This window comes from Festucalex cinctus, chromosome 16, assembly GCF_051991245.1.
Source record: "Festucalex cinctus isolate MCC-2025b chromosome 16, RoL_Fcin_1.0, whole genome shotgun sequence".
In the NCBI taxonomy this organism is placed as follows: Eukaryota; Metazoa; Chordata; class Actinopteri; order Syngnathiformes; family Syngnathidae; genus Festucalex; species Festucalex cinctus.
In genome coordinates this window covers 2,812,992-2,834,041 of record NC_135426.1, presented here as the reverse complement: position 1 = coordinate 2,834,041, position 21,050 = coordinate 2,812,992, and the positions used below count along the sequence as shown (strand labels likewise).

At 40.0% G+C, this 21,050-nt stretch overlaps 1 protein-coding gene and 3 long non-coding RNA genes across 4 annotated transcripts in view; 2 read left to right on the top strand and 2 right to left on the bottom strand.

Annotated features, from left to right (window-relative positions):
• exoc4 (exocyst complex component 4) overlaps nucleotides 1-21,050 on the top strand; it is a 378,154-nt gene that overhangs the window by 205,757 nt on the left and 151,347 nt on the right. The window lies entirely within an intron of this gene.
• On the top strand, nucleotides 1,894-4,827 carry LOC144004193 (uncharacterized). Its single transcript, XR_013279230.1, has 3 exons — nucleotides 1,894-3,524; nucleotides 3,728-3,809; nucleotides 4,296-4,827. It is a non-coding gene; the product is annotated as an uncharacterized LOC144004193 (long non-coding RNA).
• Nucleotides 5,203-6,975, bottom strand: LOC144004191 (uncharacterized). Its single transcript, XR_013279228.1, has 4 exons — nucleotides 6,069-6,975; nucleotides 5,787-5,930; nucleotides 5,679-5,712; nucleotides 5,203-5,569 (listed from the first exon to the last, which is right to left on the bottom strand). It is a non-coding gene; the product is annotated as an uncharacterized LOC144004191 (long non-coding RNA).
• On the bottom strand, nucleotides 7,146-8,599 carry LOC144004192 (uncharacterized). Its single transcript, XR_013279229.1, has 3 exons — nucleotides 8,360-8,599; nucleotides 7,415-7,658; nucleotides 7,146-7,314 (listed from the first exon to the last, which is right to left on the bottom strand). It is a non-coding gene; the product is annotated as an uncharacterized LOC144004192 (long non-coding RNA).

Below are 21,050 nucleotides of genomic sequence, written 5' to 3'. Positions count from 1 at the left end.
GAAATATCTTTTTGTAGGATATTTGCATTTTTGGCTATTTTTTTTTTTTTTTTTTTCATATTTCCTACCTGAGACCTTTTGTGTATTATCTACTATTTTGTTATATTTTAAGATATTGTTTCATAGTTGTCTTTTTTTTTTAGTATTATGTTGAGCATTATTTGCATGGGCTCTTAGATTGTTCAAGTGTATCTAATTATTTGGTGTAAAGATAACATGTTTACTAATATTGAAATATTTTTTAGCTAATAATTTGTTCCCTATTTTTTTTTTTTTTTTTTAAATTTGGAAATATATTTTTGTAGGATATTTGCATTTTTTGCTATTTTTTTTTTTTCATATTTCCTACCTGAGACCTTTTGTGTATTATCTACTATTTTGTTATATTTTAAGGTATTGTTTCATAGTTGTTTTTTTTATTATTATTTTGAGTATTATTTGCATTGCCTCTCATCATATTGTGCAGGGGTACTTAATGATTTGTCTTGTGCCACTCCCATTTGAACGTGCTTGTTGGCAACTGAGTTCGACCCCAAGTTGACATTTGTGTGATTTTTTATTTTTTATTTTTTGGGGGGGGGGTTAAACGCTTCTCGACCTAAAGAATTATCTGTGATCTCCTAATTCCGCCTTCTATAAGTTAGTCCATGTTTCTGGATAGTTGATTATTCTCCAAGATGGATGCTTGACCGTTTCGTGGGATGGCAGACTCCCAAGGAGACGATTTTCACCACTCGATAATTGCCACGCTTTCAAGCAATTTGTTTGCTTGGATTTGCCTATTGGCTTACCAATGATGCAACAACTTCATCATGGCAGAAAGAAGCCAAGTTCATGTATGACTTTGAGTCAGTTGTGTTTCTATGCCGTGTCTCTTAAACCTCCCACAAAATCCTGGATAGAGCGCAAGATACATTTGTCAAAGAGATGGATGTTCTTCCCGGTTCGTCCTTCCTCTCCCATGCACAAACCAACCGCTGGTCCGTCCCCCACTGAGTGTGCGAGGCGAGCGCTGGAAAAAGTCAAACCAGCAGACTGATTGCACCTCCTTTTCAAGTTCTCCCTAATGTTAATTTTGTCAACCATTTTTTAATTTAATCGAAGGTTTAGTCCAGTTTCAGTCACGCTTGTTAGTTTTTATCACAGTTAGTCAACCTCATCATACTTTTAATTAGTCCATTTTTAGTCAGCTATAAATCGAGCATAGTCTTTATTTTAGTACAAGGTAATGTTATTTTATTCGTCTAGTTTTTGTTCAACAAAAACTGTCGTTTTAGTTGAGTTTTTGCCAGGACAACAACCATTTTACCACTATATATATATATATATATATATATATATATATATATATATATATATATATATATATATATATATATATATGTATATGTAGGGCTGCTCGATTATGGAAACAATAATAATCCCGATTATTGTAGTAATAATTGAAATCCCGATTATTCAAAACGATTATGTTTTTGTTCAAAGCAAGAAAATGTTTAAACATTTGAAAATATTAAGGCAAAAAAAATAAAAATGTAAGCTCATTTTGGGCCAAACAGACTTATTCCTCCGCAAAGGTCGCGGGGGGTGCTGGCGCCTATCTCAGCTGGCTCTGGGCAGTAGGCGGGGGACACTCCGGACTGGTTGCCAGCCAATCGCAGGGCACACAGAGACGAACAACCATCCACACTCACAAGCACACCTAGGGACAATTTTGAGCGCCAAATTAACCTGCCATGCATGTCTTTGGAATGTGGGAGGAGACCGGAGTACCTGGAGAAGACCCACGCGGGCACGGGGAGAACATGCAAACTCCACCCAGGAAGGCCGGAGCCTGGACTCGAACCGGAGTCCTCGACTTTATAATAATAAATTATTATTTATGTTGGCAAAAATTTGAAGTTGGGGTGCAGCGTGTGCAATATGACTTGTGGGGTGCAATCTAGTTTTGACAGGGGTGGTTGGTGAAATAAGGTGTGTGGGCGTGCCTCAAAACAACTCAAAATTAATATTATTAGGGTTGCAACTATCAAATATTTTGGTATTCGGATATCCTACTGAAAATTCTAGCGAATAATCGGGTATTTGGATAGAAATAAAAACCTACCTGTACAGTATATAGCCTACTTTTTGGTTAAACAAGTATAAATACAGAAGACAAAAAACACATTTGCATGTAATTAACAACCAACTGCTTTTCATTTTTGGATAACTAATCAACCAGCTTGTCAGCAAACCATTTTCCTCTGAAACAGTGAGATTTTAGACAAATCTCTTCCCATAGATTTTATTCAATGGAACTAAAGTGACATCAGACCCACAATAGCAATTTTTGTCAGCTAAATAAATAGCACATTTCAGTAACCCTGGGTTGTTAATAAGTGATCAGTAGGAACGGCAAATTAGTCAGGCTGTCAGCATCAAAGAGGACATGTTTTTACAAAATTAAGTGTTCCTTTGCTATAACGCGGTTCACTTTTCATGGCTTTACTGTTTTGAAGATTTTTTTTAATTTTTTTTTTTTACACAGTAATATACCTATTGTATAACATTTATGAACGTTTGAACATTGAGAATGTTTAAACAAGAGAGAATTTGAGAAAATGTAAATGCCTCAAGAAAAGTGTATAAACTGTGTGGTGCGGGGTTTTAGAGCCTTAAAACATGCATAATAAATTTCAAACATAAAGCTAACAGCTTCACAAATTTTTTGGAACCTAACCCCAGCGGAAAACGGGGGAACACTGTACATCAGACTCGAGGTGTATTTTCATCAACAATAAAGTTTTGCATGGTTTATTGATCATGTTTGTGTAACTAATTGATAAAAAAATATCACTAAAAACTCAACTTCAAACTTCTTTTCGACTATTTATTTAGTACCATGCTTTTAAACCACTAAGCAGCAGGTCATCCCTTTAGCTGTGGGTGAGTCGTGAAAAATCTCCCTGTCCACTTTCACACCACAATTCTGTAGGACTAGTGATGCTTGACAGGTTGTGCCGTTCAGTTTCATTTTGACATATGGAATAGTCTTAAAAAATAACATTCAGTAAGGTTTCATAATTTTATAGAACACAAGAAGATATAAATGTGTATGTACAACACTACATACATTGGCCTGCACCAGCGAGCGTGTTTTGACTGTCTAGCTGTCATTTATCAAATCTACTCTGTAATTACTCACTTCTACTTTGTGGCGAACTTTTCCTCTCCCCGGCTCACCGCACTTGTTGCTGTTTTTCGCCGGCCGATCCTGTCACCGTAGTTGTTGTGTTCTTCACTTCTGCCATGCATGACACGCGCAGCGAGCAGTGTTTTTTGTTGTTGTTTTTTTTGCGTGTTTCAGACCTTAAAGCCGCAGTGTGTAGCTTCCCGACCGCCATCTATCGGTCAAACAAGATAATGCAATGATTTTAAGCACACGAACTACGGCGTCCCAGAGAGACCCTACTTCAACAGCCTACCACCAATTTCACCGGAACAGAACGCAAACAACTTCTGGTATTCCCTCGAGTGATGACGTAAGTGAATTGCATTTGTTAGACATACTGTACAGATCCCTAATATTTGTGATTTAGTCATTTAATTTCAGAATTAATATTTTTGTCGGCATTGTTAGGAAATACTGTACGTCAGCTAATGATAATGGCTATCTATGTTCATATTTGTTAGTGCAACTAAACCATGCAACAGAGAACACACAGTTATGTTATATGTTTTATAGACATGTGGACCATCTCAAAGAGGGCGAGGAGGGGGCGAGGGAGACGACGAGGAAGAGAACGCGGAAGAGAACGCGGTGTCTCGTAACGTACAATTATGTCATCTTGGAAAAATAATTCCATTCGAGCATGCATGTGAATGGCTCAAAACATACCTTTGCTTGGAATATGTGGTATTTAGATTACATCGTTTGCTGATATGTTTAGTATATCGTACAAAAATAATGGTGTTAACTGAACTACACATCTGCAACTCAGACTCGTAACCCCCCCCCCCCGTGTCTTGTTGCTACTAACCACTCAGAAAAGTGCTGCTTACAAAAACATTTGAAACCCTTTACTCAGATATCGATTTGTCACCATATTGAACAATTTTACCTAATAAATATCACTAAGCAACTTAATTAGTTTTGATTGAAGATACGACAGCTTCCTTGTACTTCGATGTGCAGGAATTTACATGGCTTTCACAAATAGTCTTGCTCATGTAATAATGTACTTCATTGGCTCAGTGACTTTCAGTTCATTGTTTGGTACCTCATCTGACATACAATTGTTACCTTCTTGCAGAGACTCGTACAGGAAATGACCATGGAGGAACATGAAGATATCCAAGTCCAGCCGATAGACTGACACCAAGAAATACTTTTTGACACATTGCTGACACATCAGCACCACCATGATTTCCTGTACCTGGATCCCAGACTGCAGCACCTTGGTGACTTGTGGCAAATAAGTGACACTTTCCCAGATCCTCGAGGACAATACAAAGGTTTTTTACCTGGCATATAATTAGTCCATGTCTGACACTTGTTGTTGTAGTTTGTATAACTTGTATATTGTTGTTGTGTGTTAATTTGTACATTTTGAATAACTAAAAAATACTATTTCCTTTGGCGTCAACATGCAGTGTTCATTCGACACCTAACCTAACACTATTTTACATGACCAGAAATGTAAAACATCAAAAGCCTGGAGAATTATTATAAATTCTTGCAATGACAAGGAATTCTTCATTGGCCAATGAATGTAAGGTACAGTACATGAAAATGAATAAATAAAATAAAGTAAAATAAAAGTCTACATGAAATGAACATATTAACTAAAAAAAATAAATAAATGCTGTTAGAATATAACTCTTTGACTGCCAGCCATTTTCGGAAAAGGTAACCCCTATACTGCCAGCTGATTTACAGAATTTTACCGATCTTTCAAGCTCCACAGAAAATGTTGTGTTAGGACTATGGAAACGCGGATACTACCAAATGAAAGATTGAAGTCTCATCTTTCATCTAAAAAAAAAAGTTTGTTTCTACCTTATTCGGATCTTCAGTAATCAACAATAGAAAACACCTTCGTTTCACCCAAATCCTCTATTTTCTTCCAAAATACGGAGAAATCAAGCTTTTTGTGAAACGATGTTATTTCATGCACTCTAGTGAATTTGGCACTTTTTTTTTGCATGAGTGCTTCTACAAACACCTAAACTTCTATAAAACACTACCCCAACAATAAAAAATGTTTTTTGATTGCAAAATAACAGTTTATTTACATGCAACAGTAGCAATCCGAACAAACAATTTGGAAAACTCTTTGCAAACTATTTACACGTGCGCAACAGTTTTTGTCAGTCTGCTTCTGCATGGACTGATTTGCGTAGAGGTTGGTATGATGAACGATGTGCTGGAGAAGTTCATCCGTGATGAAGAGCTCCAGGATGTCAGCTGGCAGGTGGGAATTCAGCTCTGCTGCAGCATCCCTTGGTCCTGGTTTTGCAGCAAAGGGGAAGAGGGTTGGCTGCCAGCCGAATTCATCAACTTCAAGCCAGCCAGAATCTTTGGGATCTGCAAATATACATTTCAATATCATATATTATTTTAGAGCACTGTGATGCAATGTGTGTGTGTGTGTGTGTGTGTGTGTGTGTGTGTGTGTGTGTGTGTGCATGTTTACCTTTTTTTCTTCGATGTATTGGTTGATGCACATTCTGTAAATTATAGAGACGTTTACCATCAAATATTTTATTAGAGCTGTGGAGAATCTTTTTTTTTTTCTTTTTACCTTTGTTCTGCTCACTGTGAGAAGGGTCACTTTGGTCCCTATGAGGGGGAGCTTGTTGCGGTGTATTGAAAACGTTTTGTTTTTTTGTTTTTTTTACCTTTCTTTGTCGTAGAACCAGCGGTCGGACGTTGCTGTGAGCACGATCTATAAAATATACATTCACGTTTGTATAGGTAATAGATGTTCTAGTGTATATCAGCACATTTACACACGCTGCTAGCAGATGGCCGAAAAGTTAGTAAAGTAATCTTACTAGCAATCTCTTAGCATGTTAGCGCTTACCTTTACGTTCTTTGGAAGACTGTCCAAGACTGTCTTGCATCGGACCCATAGGAGTCGTCATCGTCCGATGAAACGTCATCTGTGCAGACGTGCTAAGTTGTGCACCACTTTTCTCCGGTGTTAGCATCGCTAGCCGGTGCGGCCTTAGGACGTTATTAGCATCGCTAGCCGGTGGGGCCTTAGGACGTGGTCGAAACGGCCGCGTCACCGCTTCAACTATGACTTAACCCCGTCATCACTGTGCTCTTGAGCACTGGTCGATGCTTTTGAGCTTTGAAAATAAGGATCAAGCGTGAGCTGATTGCCATCTGCAGCCTTTTTGACTCCCTTAGCCAAGTTAGCCATTCTCTCCCCCTCAACACTCTAGCTCCGCCTCTCTTCTTCTACTGTTGTCTCCTACCGGATCTTGTCCAAAAGACTAATCACAGCCATCTAGTGGCCAGGAATACTCATTATAGTAACCCGATCGGCTTGATACTTGGAGCACAGCTGCCCAAGGCTTTCCTCCACCCGTTTCCATAAAAAAACATAGTAGACGTCAATTAACGTCTATGGCGGCCAATTCTAGGTTTATACTGAACGTCTTTAAACGTTTATGGCGGTCAAAGAGATAATGAGCTACATGAATTGCAGTTGTTCCAGAAATGTACCAATACGCTGTGCATTTCAAAATATGGAAAATAGACATACAGGTTTGGGCCAAAAGTAGTGTTACAGAGCAGGTATGTGTTGTACACAGCTAAAATATCTGATTAACTCAATACCATGATGTTTTTGTGTGTGTGTGTGTGTGTGTGTGTGTGTGTGTGTGTGTGTGTGTGTGTGTGTGTGTGTGTGTGTGTGTGTGTGTGTGTGTGTGTGTGTGTGTGTGTGTGTGTGTGTGTGTGTGTGTGTGTGTGTGTGTGTGGGTGTGCTGACATTGTCCCCCATTAACATTGCAACATTCCTCAAACTCTCCCGAACACATAGTATGATCTGTAACACTACTTTTCGCCTACTCTATGATGTTATTGGGGCAAAATTAAGGAAGGCTTGTCCATTGATTGTGTGAACAGACTGCAGTAAAAATGAAGTCACTTCAATGTTTGCTGGTTTTATTAAGTTTTACATGCTCCTTGACTGCACAAGTACATGTTATGGAGTGAGGGCATGTTCCCACCAACGATGATATCATATTCTTCAAAGGCTTGCTGAGGAAAGTGAGGGAGGAGTCACTCCATGGCTTCAGACACCTGGTCAGCAGGTCCTGTGTAAAACAAGTGGTGCTTGTACATGTGACCATTCCGTATTGCTTCACACAAAAAGTTAATGTAGTGTGTAATACCGTCCATATGTAAATGACATACCAAGACGTCGGCTGACTTCAGTTTGTTGCAGCTCAGATATGGTAGGTGGAGATACTGGTGGTACAACACCAAAGCCTTCTGGGGTCCTCCATTCAAGTGTCCTCATTCGGGGCATTCCAATTTGGCTGCTGACTCTCCCCTTGATATTTTTTTTTCTTGCAGGTCGGTGATGTATTTAAACGGTGCATGAATGCTTGTATACATCAGAATATGGTTCTGGAACCCCTCAAGTTTGGCTGTTGATCTAGTGTGACACAAACAAAAAAAAAATTATAAAATAAAATAAAATAATTGATGATACTACTATATGTCACCAACTTTCCAACAAAGCCCCCAAAATAGAGGTAAGATCTTTAGTTTTTGGGCCCAAAACATTGTATTAGCTAGATAAAAGTAACTTGACTGCATAGAATATGCAAAGGCTGCTTGCTTGTCGAGTTTCCGTGGAAAACGTAGCAGCCTGTAAATTCTTGTGCACCCAATTACACAATGGACCAGTACACACTTGAGTGAGAGAGTTCAGACTCTAGCAGTGCTTACGGTACAGCCAGCATTTAAGTCCAGAAAGTTATTCCCTGCCGAAAATTAATTTCGAGAACACTATTTTCACCAACCACAACGAAAATAATAATTTTCAACTCCTCCACTAATACAGTATGCTTTAGATTCTCCATTGAAGTTATGGGCAAATATACCTCCGAAATCACAGTTACATTACATTACACAATAACTTGCGCATTTACTCTAAATATAACGTGCCAGCGGGAATCTTTTTTTTTTTTTTCAAAGCAAGTAGCTACATAACGAAATCGTTCGAGTGGTGCGGAGTTGCTAATCAACAGCTACAGTGATCGTAAAACAAAGGTACGAACATCGTATTAATTAGTACGGTGTATACTTTTTCTCTCGCTCTCAAAACGTAAACACAAATGTACTCTTACTTACCGGTCAAGTAGAAAGCAGTCGAAGGCACCGGCACGTCCCAAACCTAGTCTGTTCCTCATTTCTCTCCATCTGGCAAATGCGGCTACAATATAAACTCTTGTTTTGTCGCGCTGAAATAAAATAAATTCCCAAAGCAATTGTGATGCTTGATAATGCTCTCTTCGGGGACCGGAAACTCTTCTTCTTCGTGTACATGCGGTCGCCATACAAACCGGAAGTGCGTCTGCAAAGGCGTTCCAAAAACGCGTTAAGATTATGGAGCGCTGAAATTTGTCGTTGACGGCACCCGTAGCAGAAAGATGGTGGCGAAACATGGCGGACACTAGCAGGTGAGGCGCGGTCATGTAAAATAATTAGTGATTTATATACTTACCGTTATATTTTTAAAAAGTATGTTTATGCGATACAACATATCTTTTTACTTACTACTAACACAAACATTTGTTATTTTTAAATGAATGACTTTTTATTTCACCACTAGATGCCACTGTATAATACTGAGTGTACCTTTAACGAGCTACTTACAAGTTAATTGTTTGATTGACTGTAATGTGCTAAGCCACTCCCTCCGAAAGCGAATGCTTGGCGCACTATAGTGGGAAAGGGGTGGCGGGGGGCGGCTTGTCGTTGTCGCTGAACGTGTCAATAAAGACTCGGTTCCCATCGTTCACATTGAAGAGCCAAGAGCTAGAGCTACGAAAATTTGTAGACATATGTAACAGCCCAAGATGTACAAAAAATTCTCTTTGTGCCATGTGCTAAACCCAACAGGAAGTCCCCCAGGGGCCAGGCATCACATTTTGAGCTAAAAAAACCCCTCTTTAACGAAGCATTCCCGGTTGTAAGTTTTACCTAGACTTACCAAAATTTGAAGACATATGTAACAGGCCTCGAGGTACAAAAAAACCCTTTTTGAAACATATGCTAACCCCAACAGGAAGTCCGCCATTTTGATTTACTTTGAAACGTGTTGCCATTTTTTTGGCCATTTCATAGGGGTCTTATTTTAACAAACTCCTCCTATAGAGTTTATCCGATCATCTTCAAACTTGGTGTGATTCATCTTAAGATGTTGACGATGAAAAGTTATTGAAACCTTTTTATTTCATCGCACGCTGTTGCCGTGGCATGCACTTTTTGCAAACGAAAAAAAATCCTTCTTAATGAAGCATTCCCAGTTGTACGAAGCAGCTAGAGCTACGGAAATTTGTAGACATATGTAACAGTCCAAGATGTACAAAAAATTCTCTTGGTGCCATGTGCTAAACCCAACAGGAAGTCCCCCAGGGGCCGGGCATCACATTTTGTGCTAAAAAAAACCCTCCTCTTTAACGAAGCATTCCCGGTTGTACGTTTCACCTAGAGCTATGATAATTTGGAGGCATACATAAGAGCCCACGATGTACAAAAAAGTCTCTTGGAACCATGTGCTAAACCAAACAGGAAGTCCGCCATTTTGATTTACTTTGGTATTTGTAGCCATTTTTTGTGGCCTTTTTTAGGGTTCATATTTTAACGAACTCCTCCTACAAAATTTATCCGACCGTCTTCAAACTTGGTGTGTTTCATCTTAAAATGTTTCAGATGCAAAGTTATCTAATGTTTTTTATTTTGTCGCACGCTGTTGCCATAGCGATGCATTGTTTGCCGAGTAAAGTGCTGCTTTTTTGTCTTTTCATGTGTGAAAACTCATGAAACTTTGCACACACATCAGACGTGTAATGAACGTGAATTTTTAGAGATTTCTTGTGCAATTTGCAATAAATCGCGCCCTCTAGACATTTTTATGGAGCATTTCCGATTGTATGATTCAAGCGCTATATAACTAAAGATGACTTGACCTAGATTTGTGAAAACTGGAAGGCATACCTATTAGCCTAAGACCTACAAAAAGTATTCTGTAGCCGTATGCTAAACCTAAAAGGAAGTCCGCCATTTTGAATTTATTTTGGGAATTGCTCACCATCTTTGGCCTTTTGATAAAATTTGCACACACAAGGCTTGTCAAAAACATTTTTAGATGGTCCTTGTCCTATTTGACAGTACCCCAACATGCCAGTACCCCGATGTGCAAGTACCCCAACGTGGCCCAGGTTGCGAGGGCCCTTTATAGCTGCTCGCAGCTCTAGTTAGGGCCCGAGCAGCGGCGGCACCGGCGGCGGTGCCGCTGCGAGGCCCTATTGTTTTTGTAGGAATTCTTCTTATTATTATTATTAGGGCCCGAGCAGCGGCGGCGGCGGTGCCGCTGCGAGGCCCTATTGTTTTTCAAGGAATTCTTATTATTCTTTTTCTTTGTTATTATTCTTTTCCGCAAACAATCACATTTTCGAGACACTAAACGTGAACGAAAACTCACCAAACTTTACACACACGTCAGGCCTGGCGAAAAATTTGATATTTTAGTCGCCATACGTGATAACAGAAAAATGGCTCCACAGCGCCACCTACATAGGTTTAACGGATCCCTGTCCCGCTACGATTGTCCTATGGCTACGAAAATTGTGTGGCACCTGTAGCACATCCAGATGAACAAAAACCTCTTTGATATGTGTACCCTAAAATAGACAGGAAGTGAGGTATGAGTATTTAAATGTCCAATTTTAGCCAATTTTTGTACATGTACAGAGGTCATTCTTTTGCCCACTTCTCCTACACGGTTAACCCGATTGACTTCAAACTTGGGCTGTACCATCTCAACACCTGGGACAACATCATGATAAAAAAATCAAAACTTTTTGACGTACTATATGACGGGGGTGAGGCATCAAATTTAGAGTTTCAAAACTCTTACTAAACGTAGTATTGCCGGTTGTACGTTTAACCTAGAGCTACGAAAATTGGTACACATATGTAACAGACTATGATCTACAAAAAAACCTGTTGATGCCATATGCTAAACCCAACAGGAAGTCCGCCAGAGGCGGGGGAACATCAAATTTTGCGTTTCAAAATTCTTACTTAAAGAAGCATTCCCGGCTGTACGTTTCACCTAGAGTTACCAAAATTTGAAGACATATGTAACAGCCCTCAAGGTACAAAAAACTCTTTTTGAACCATATGCTAAACCTAACAGAAAGTCCACCATTTTGATTTACTTTGGAACGTGTTGCCATTTTTTTGGCCATTTCATCGGGGTCTTATTTTAACAAATTCCTCCTACAGAGTTTATCCGATTATCTTCAAACTTGGTGTGACTCCTTTGCACTTCAAGGACGCATCTGTTGAGGAAGGACGCATCTGTTGAGGAAGGACGCATCTGTACTTGCTCCTGCACTCGCTCGTGAATCTAACTACTTGTTGATTTTTGCATTGGGATTTGTAACTACATTGTTGCAGAATGCCTGGCGGAAAAAGAGCCGACGAGATTGAGGAGATAAAATCTTCTCTTAAAAAACTCAGTGGAATGGTTGCCGAATTACTTGAAATGAAGAAGAGCATTGAGCCACTTCTTCAGGAAATACAGCAATTGAAGAAAGAGACACAGGAAAAAGATCGACGCATTGTTGCCTTGGAACAAAAGGTGGATGATTTGGAACAAAATCTTCGTATCAACGATGTGATAGTCACCGGTATCAAGATCAAGCCGCGCCGTGGCCCTTTGAGAGCTGCGGCTAGCACGAGCACGGAAGATTCTGACCAATATTCAGGGAACGAGACTGTGGAACAGCAAGTGACACTTCAACTCAGAGATTTGGGATTAACTGTTGATCCTGCGCACATTCAGATGTGCTTTTCGCTTCCAACTGGAGGGACACGACCACCGGCAGTTCTGATCAGGTTTGTTGACAGAAAGAAAAAGATTGCTCTTCTGAGAGACCGTCACAAGCTTCGTGGGAAACATGTCTACATAAACGAAAATCTCACCAAACGAAATGCTGACATCGCCAAAAAGGCTCGACAAATGAGAAAGAATGGACTTATCGAAAGCACGTGGACAAAAGACTGCCGAATTTTTATTCAAACTAAAGATAACTCTGGTCAACTAAAAACACGAATCGCGAAAGGAGCTGAGGAATTGGCTGCGCTTGAGAGACAACAGTAATTCACAATATCACAACAACAACAACAACAACAACATCACTAATTACCCAAAGCTGGAGTTGTATATGATTATTTGCTGACTTTGCCAAGGCTAACTCTTGTTTATACACCTGCATTGATAACATGTATTGCTGTTCCCGTTTGAATCTAAATATTGTCTGGCTCGAATTCCGTTTGGACATTTGTTGTAACAGTCAAGGCTACATGATAAGGCTGTATTGTGGCTCCAATGAATCTGCTGTCAATACGCAAAATGGGGGTTGGTGGTCTGGTTCCTGGAATGCAGCTGGCGTGGGCCGCTCTGCTGGGTGAGCTAGGCTGGGCAGCGCACAGGAGTCATCAGATCCACAACATGCTAGCAACCAGTGGTGCTACCTGACCAGAATCGAGTGCTGAAATTGCTTGAAAGCAATGGGCTGAATGCAAGCCGATCTACTCTTCTGGAAAGCACAACATGTGTGAAAGCTGATCCGAGGTCAGCGAAGACCCTACTGGTGAAAGAGAAGAATTGCGCTTGCCTTGGCTGCTCGCCTGGCGGGGTGGGCTTGCTGGTGGCGTCTGGGGACCGACTCACCAGTGCCAAATGACTGGGACTAGCCACAATCTACACACGGACATTCAAGATGAACTGAGCGAGCAGTGTCTGGGATAGTATGGGATGGATAACGATAAAAATTAATGTCTATTCTAAATAATGTATATGATTGATGCGTTATAGTAATGGGTCGATGGGGACGGGTCTCGAATAAGCTTCGGCTTCTACCCGTCAACCCTTCCTTCGGACGTCAATGTTGCAAATGATGTGATGTGATTGATGTAAACTGTAATGTGTCCGAAAGGAAAAAATGAATAAACTAAACTAAACTAAACTAAACTCATCTTAAGATGTTGAAGATGAAAAGTTATTGAAAGCTTTTTATTTCGTTGCACGCTGTTGTTTTGGCATGCACTTTTTGCAAAGGAAAAAAATCCTTGTTAATTAAGCATTCCCAGTTGTACGAAGCAGCTCGAGCTACGAAAATTTGTACACATATGTAACAGCCCACAATGTACAAAAAAGTCTATTGGTGCTATGTGGTAAACCAAAGAGGAAGTACCCCAGGGGCCGGGCATCACATTTTGAGCTAAAAAAACTCCTCTTTAACGAAGCATTCCCGGTTGTACGTTTTACCTATAGTTACCAAAATTTGAAGACATATGTAACAGGCCTCGAGGTACAAAAAACTCTTTTTGAAACATATGCTAACCCCAACAGGAAGTCCGCCATTTTGATTTACTTTGGAACGTGTTGCCATTTTTTTGGCCATTTCATAGGGGTCTTATTTTAACGAACTCCTCCTACAGAGTTTATCCGATCATCTTCAAACTTGGTGTGACTCATCTTAAGATGTTGACGATGAAAAGTTATTGAAAGCTTTTTATTTCGTCGCACGCTGTTGTCGTGGCATGCACTTGTTTGCAAAGGAAAAAAAAATCCTTCTTAAAGAAGCATTCCCAGTTGTACGAAGCAGCGAGAGCTACGAAAATTTGGGGACATATGTAACAGCCCACGATGTACAAAAAAGTCTCTTGGTGCCATGTACTAAACCCAACAGGAAGTCCCCCAGGGGCCGGGCATCACATTTTGAGCTAGAAAACTCCTCTTTAACGAAGCATTCCCGGTTGTACGTTTCACCTAGCGCTATGATAATTTGCAGGCATACATAAGAGCCCACGATGTACAAAAAAGTCTCTTGGAACCATGTGCTAAACCAAACAGGAAGTCCGACATTTTGATTTACGATGGGATTTGTTGCCATTTTTTGTGGCCTTTTTCAGGGGTCATATTTTAACGAACTCCTCGTACAAAGTTCATCCGACCGTCTTCAAACTTGGTGTGTTTCATCTTAAGATGTTTAAGATGCAAAGTTATCGAAAGTTTTTTATTTTGTCGCACGCTGCTGCTATAGCGATGCATTGTTTGCCAAGTAAAGTGCTGCTTTGTTTTTTTATCTATATATGTGTGAAAACTCATGAAACTTTGCAAACACATCAGACTTGTCATGAACATGAATTTTTAGAGATTTATTGTGCAATTTGCAATAAATAGCGCCCTCTAGACATTTTTATGAAGTATTTCCGATTGTATGATTCTGCTAGATTTGTGAAAATTAGGACAGACCCCTATCAGCCTAAAACCTACAAAAAAGTATTATGTAGCCATTTGCCAAACCAGAGAGGAAGTCCGCTATTTTGATTTTATTTTGGGAATTATACATAATTTTTGGCCTCTTTCATTAAACTTTGCACAGACAAGGCATGGAAAAAACTAACATTTTAAATGGTCCTTGTTCCATGTAACAGTACCCCAACGTGCCAGTACCCTGACGTGCAAGTAACCCAACGTTGTGCTCAATAGCGCTCTCTATGCATTTTTATGGAGCATTTCCAATTGTATGATTCAAGCGATACACAACTAAAGATGACTTGACCTAGATTTGTGAAAACTGGGAGGCATACCTATTAGCTTAAGACCTACAAAAAGTATTCTGTAGCCGTATGCTAAACCTAAAAGGAAGTCCGCCATTTTGAATTTATTTTGGGAATTGCACTCCATCTTTGGCCTTTTGCACTCACAAAGCTTGTCAAAAACATTTTAGATGGTCCTTGTCCGATTTGACAGTACCCCAACATGCCAGTACCCCGACGTGCAAGTACCCCAACGTGGCCCAGGTTGCGAGGGCCCTTTATAGCTGCTCGCAGCTCTAGTTAGGGCCCGAGCAGCGACCGCTGCGAGGTCCCTATTGTTTTTGTAAAAATTATTATTATTATTATTATTAGGGCCCGAGCAGCGACTGCTGCGAGGTCCCTATTGTTTTTGTAAAAATTATTATTATTATTATTATTATTATTATTATTATTCTTTATTCTCCGCAAACAATCGCGATTTTGGGTACCTAAATATTCACGAAAACTCACCGAACTTTGCACACTCCTCAGGTCCGGCGAAAAATTTGATATTATGAAGTCGTTATAACAACGCGACTAGCATAGAAAAATAAAAACCAAGCCCGGCACGTTTGAGCTAGAGCAACGAAAATTGGCAGGCACGTGTAGCACCCCGAGACGCACAAAAAAGTCTATTGGGACCATGGAGCTAAAATGTACAGGAAGTGAGCTATGAATTTTTTAATGTCCAACTTTGGCCTATTTTGGCACATTCACTGTGGTCATGCTTTTTCCCCCTATGCAAACATTTTTCATCCCATTGACTTCAAACTTGGCATTTATCATCTCAAGACCTAAGAGAACAGTTGGGCAAAAAGTCTTGCCTTTTCGAAATACTATATGACGGGGGCGGGGCATCAAATATTGCCTTTAAAATTTCATTTTTCCAGAAAGAGCAAATGCTGAATAACTCCCATGTACAAGCTCCAAAAAATCTCAAACTTCTCAGGCAACGTAATAGTCACGGCCTGAAAACATCTATATGACAAAATTCAGTTATACATATAGCGCCACCTAGTGGTTACAATAAATGTCATACTTTACGTTTTTAGCTACTGTGCTGAGCTCGTTGAAGGGATCCAGTTGAAAATTGGTCAGAAAAGCCTTAAGATGTTGATGATGCCCCACACCGAATATTGTAACTTTTCGCCAAAGGGCGTGGCCGCTACGGTGACGCAAAGTCTGAAGATTTTTCGTGACAATAAAAGCTGCATTAACTTGACCGAGATGATCCTATCTTCTCAAAATTTCACACATTTGATGAGAGTCCAGCTCTAAAGACATCTACTAACTTACATTTCATCTAACTGATAGCGCCACCTAGTGGCAATTTTTTTTCTTACGAATTTTCTTCTACGTTTTTCTCCAAACACATTAACTGGACCTACCTCATATTTGCTCAGAGGAGGGTTTCGGCCTTCATGATGTCACAACACGAAGTTTGTGAGTTTTCGCGAATTGCTGTAGGCGTGGCTAAGTGCTGTTCGCCAAGAAAACAACGCCAGTTTTGAGGGTCTAAACATGCACAGAAACTCCTGAAACTTGGCACACACATCTGGCCTGGTAAAATGAGCAATATTTTATTGTTGATTGTGCTATTTTTACAAAAATGACTCAATAGCGCCCCCTCGAAATTTTTAACGAAGCAGCCCCGGTTGTACGTTTAAGCAAGAACGCCGAATATTTTTAGGTGTATGAGGGAGCCCAAGACCTACAAAAAAGTCTCTTGTACCCATATGCTAAAATGAACAGGAAGTGAGCTACGAATTTTTGAATGTCCCATTTTTGACGATTTTTGCACATTCACAGGGGGCAGACTTTTGCCCACTTCTCCTACACGTTTCATCCGACTGAGTTAAGACTTGGCCTGGACCATGTCAAGACCTGAGCCAACGACAGGGGGAAAAATTTTGACTTTTCGAAATACTATATGATGAGGGCGGGGCATCAAAATTTGTGTTTCACAATGAAAAAGGATATGCTTGATAACTCCCCGGTACATGCTCCAAAAAATCCCAAACTTGACATGTATGTTTATCGTCAAGGCCTGAAGTTATCTCTATGACAACATTCAGTTATATATGCAGCGCCACCTAGCCCTTGAGGCATGAAAAAAAAATACCCCACATACGGTATTTTGTACAAAAAATGTAAACTCATTCTAAGTGTGATAACGAAGTCATTTATGAATATTCTTTTAGTTTCCACCACTCAAAATGTTCACTGGCATCAGACTTATCCAAACATATATATATTTTTATTTATTTTTGATAGCCTCTATGGACATTAAAAGCAATATCGTGAATGAAGGATATGCTTAATAACTCCACGGTACATGCTCCAAAAAAAATCCCACACTTGACATGTATGCTTATAATCAAGGCCTGAAGGTATCTCTATGACAACATTCAGTTATAAATACAGCGCCACCTAGCCCTTGAGGCTTATATAAAAATAAAAAAAATACCCCACATACGGTATTTTGTACAAAAAATGTACACTCATTCTAAGTGTGATAACTAAGTCATTTATGAATATTCTTTTAGTTTCCACCACTCAAATTGTTCACTGGCTTCACACCGATCCAAACGTATGTACGTTTCCATTTTGTTTTATTCATTTTTGATTGCCCCTTTGGACAATAAAAGTAACATTGTGCAATGAGTACAACGAGCGATGATGTGTATATACACTTTTACAAAAAAATACCAATCAGGGCAACTCATTGCCTAAAAATAAAAAAGGACGCTGATTTTTGCAGGTCTTAACAATCACCAAAACCCGTTGAGCTTGACACACACACTGGCAAAAAAATATTCTACATGTAAACGTTTATTATGCCATTTTCAAAGAAATTTTGCTTCCAATATGCCAGTACCCCAATGTGCCAGTACCCCAACATGCAAGTACCACAACGTGCAAGGACCCCAACGTGGCCCGGGCTGCGAGGGCCCTTTATAGCTGCTCGCAGCTCTAGTTATTCTTCTTCTTCTTCTTCTTCTCCGTAAACGATCGCATTTTTGAGGGCCTAAACATTTACGAAAACTCACCAAACTTTGCAGTCTCTTCGGGCCCGGCGAAAAATTTGATATTATGTAGTTGTCATAACAACGCGACTCTATAGCGCCACCTAGCGTAGAAAAATAAAAACCAATCCCGGCCCGTTTGAGCTAGAGCTACGAAAATTGGCAGGCACGTGTAGCACTACGAGACGCACAAAAAAGTCAGTGGAAGCCATTTCCTAAAATGTACAGGAAGTGAGCTATGAATTTTTTAATGTCCAATTTTGGCCTATTTTGGCACATTCACTGTGGTCATACTTTTTCCCCCTATGCAAACATTTTTCATCCCATTGACTTTAAACTTGGCATTTATCATCTCAAGACTTAAGAGAAAAACTAGGCAAAAAATCTTGCGTTTTCGAAATACTATATGACGGGGGCGGGGCATCAAATATTGCCTTTAAAATTTCATTTGTCCAGAAAGAGCAAATGCTGAATAACTCCCATGTACAAGCTCCAAAAAATCTCAAACTTCTCAGGCAACGTAATAGTCACAGCCTGAAAACACCTATATGAAAAAATTCAGTTATACATATAGCGCCACCTAGTGGTTACAATAAATGTCATACTTTACGTTTTTAGCTACTGTGCTGAGCTCGTTGAAGGGATCCAGTTGAAAATTGGTCAGAAAAGCCTTAAGATGTTGATGATGCCCCACACCGAATATTGTAACTTTTCGCCAAAGGGCGTGGCCGCTACGGTGACGCAAAGTCTGAAGATTTTTCGTGACAATAAAAGCTGCATGAACTTGACCGAGATGATCCTATCTTCTCAAAATTTCACACATTTGATGAGAGTCCAGCCCTAAAGACATCTACGAACTTATATTTAATCTAACTGATAGCGCCACCTAGTGGCAATTTTTTTTCTTACGAATTTTCTTGTACATTTTTCTCCAAACACGTTAACTGGACCAACCTCATATTTGCTCAGATGGGGGTTTCGGCCTTCATGATGTCACAACACGAAGTTTGTGAGTTGTCGCGAATCGCTGTGGGCGTGGCTAAGCACTGTTCGCCAAGAAAACAACGCTAGTTTTGATGGTCTAAACATGCGCAGAAACTCATGAAACTTGGCACACACATCTGGCCTGGCAAAATGAGCAATATTTTATCATGTATTGTCCTATTTTTACAAAAATGACTCAATAGCGCCCCCTAGAAATTTTTAACGAAGCAGCCCCGATTGTACGTTTAAGCAAGATCTACGAAAATTTTTAGGTGTATGAGGGAGTCCAAGACCTACAAAAAAGTCTCTTGGACCCATGTGCTAAAATGAACAGGAAGTGAGCTAGGAATTTTTGAATGTCCCATTTTTGACGATTTTTGCACATTTTCAGGGGGCATACTTTTGCCCACTTCTCCTACACATTTCATCCGACTGACTTTAGACTTGACCTGGACCATGTCAAGACCTGAGCCAACTACAGGCAGAAAAATCTTGACTTTTGGAAATACTATATGATGAGGGCGGGGCATCAAATATGTGTTTCGCACTGAAAAAGGATATGCTTAATAACTCCCCGGTACATGCTCCAAAAAATCCCAAACTTGACATGTATGTTTATAGTCAAAGCCTGAAGGTATCTCTATGACAAAATTCAGTTACATATGCAGCGCCACCTAGCCCTTCAGGCGTGAAAAAAAAATACCCCACATACGGTATTTTGTACAAAAAATGTCAACTCATTCTAAGTGTGATAACTCCCATGTTCAAGCTCCAAAAAATCTCAAACTTCTCAGGCAACGTAATAGTCACGGCCTGAAAGCATCTATATGATAAAATTCAGTTATACATATAGCGCCACCTAGTGGTAACAATAAATGTCATACTTTACGTTTTTAGCTACTGTGCCGAGCTCGTTGAAGGGATCCAGTTGAAAATTGGTCAGAAAAGCCTTAAGATGTTGATCATGCCCCACACCGAATATTGTAACTTTTCGCCAAAGGGCGTGGCCGCTACGGTGACGCAAAGTCAGAAAATTTTTCGTGACAATAAAAGCTGCATGAACTTGACCCAGATGATCCTATCTTCTCAAAATTTCACACATTTGATGAGAGTCCAGCCCTTAAGACATCTACGAACTTATATTTCATCTTACTGATAGCGCCACCTAGTGGCAATTTTTTTTCTTACGAATTTTCTTGTACATTTTTCTCCAAACACGTTAACTGGACCAACCTCATATTTGCTCAGATGAGGGTTTCGGCCTTCATGATGTCACAACACGAAGTTTGTGAGTTTTCGCGAATCGCTGTGGCCGTGGCTAAGCACTCAAATTGTTCACTGGCTTCACACCGATCCAAACGTATGTACGTTTCCATTTTGTTTTATTCATTTTGGATTGCCCCTTTGGACAATAAAAGTAACATTGTGCAATGAGTACAACAAGCGATGATGTGTATATCGACTTTTACAAAAAAATACCAATCAGGGCAACTCATTGCCTAAAAATAAAAAAGGACGCTGATTTTTGCAGGTCTTAACAATCCCCAAAACCCGTTGAGCTTGACACACACTGGCAAAAAAAATATTCTACATGTAAACGTTTATTATGCCATTTTCAAAGAAATTTTGCTTCCAATATGCCAGTACCCCAACGTGCCAGTACCCTAACGTGCAAGGACCCCAACGTGGCCCGGGCTGCGAGGGCCCTTTATAGCTGCTCGCAGCTCTAGTTATTATTATTCTTTATTCTCCGCAAACAATCGCGATTTTGGGTACCTAAACATTCACGAAAACTCACCGAACTTTGCACACTCCTCAGGCCCGGCGAAAAATTTGATATTATTAAGTCGTCATAACAATGCGACTCGATAGCGCCCCCTAGCGTAGAAAAATAAAAACCAAGCCCGGCACGTTTGAGCTAGAGCAACAAAAATTGGCAGGCACGTGTAGCACCCCGAGACGCACAAAAAAAGTCTATTGGGACCATGGAGCTAAAATGTACAGGAAGTGAGCTATGAATTTTTTAATGTCCAATTTTGGCCTATTTTGGCACATTCACTGTGGTCATGCTTTTCCCCCCTTTGCAAACATTTTTCATCCAATTGACTTCAAACTTGGCATTTATCATCTCAAGACCTGAGAGAACAACTGGG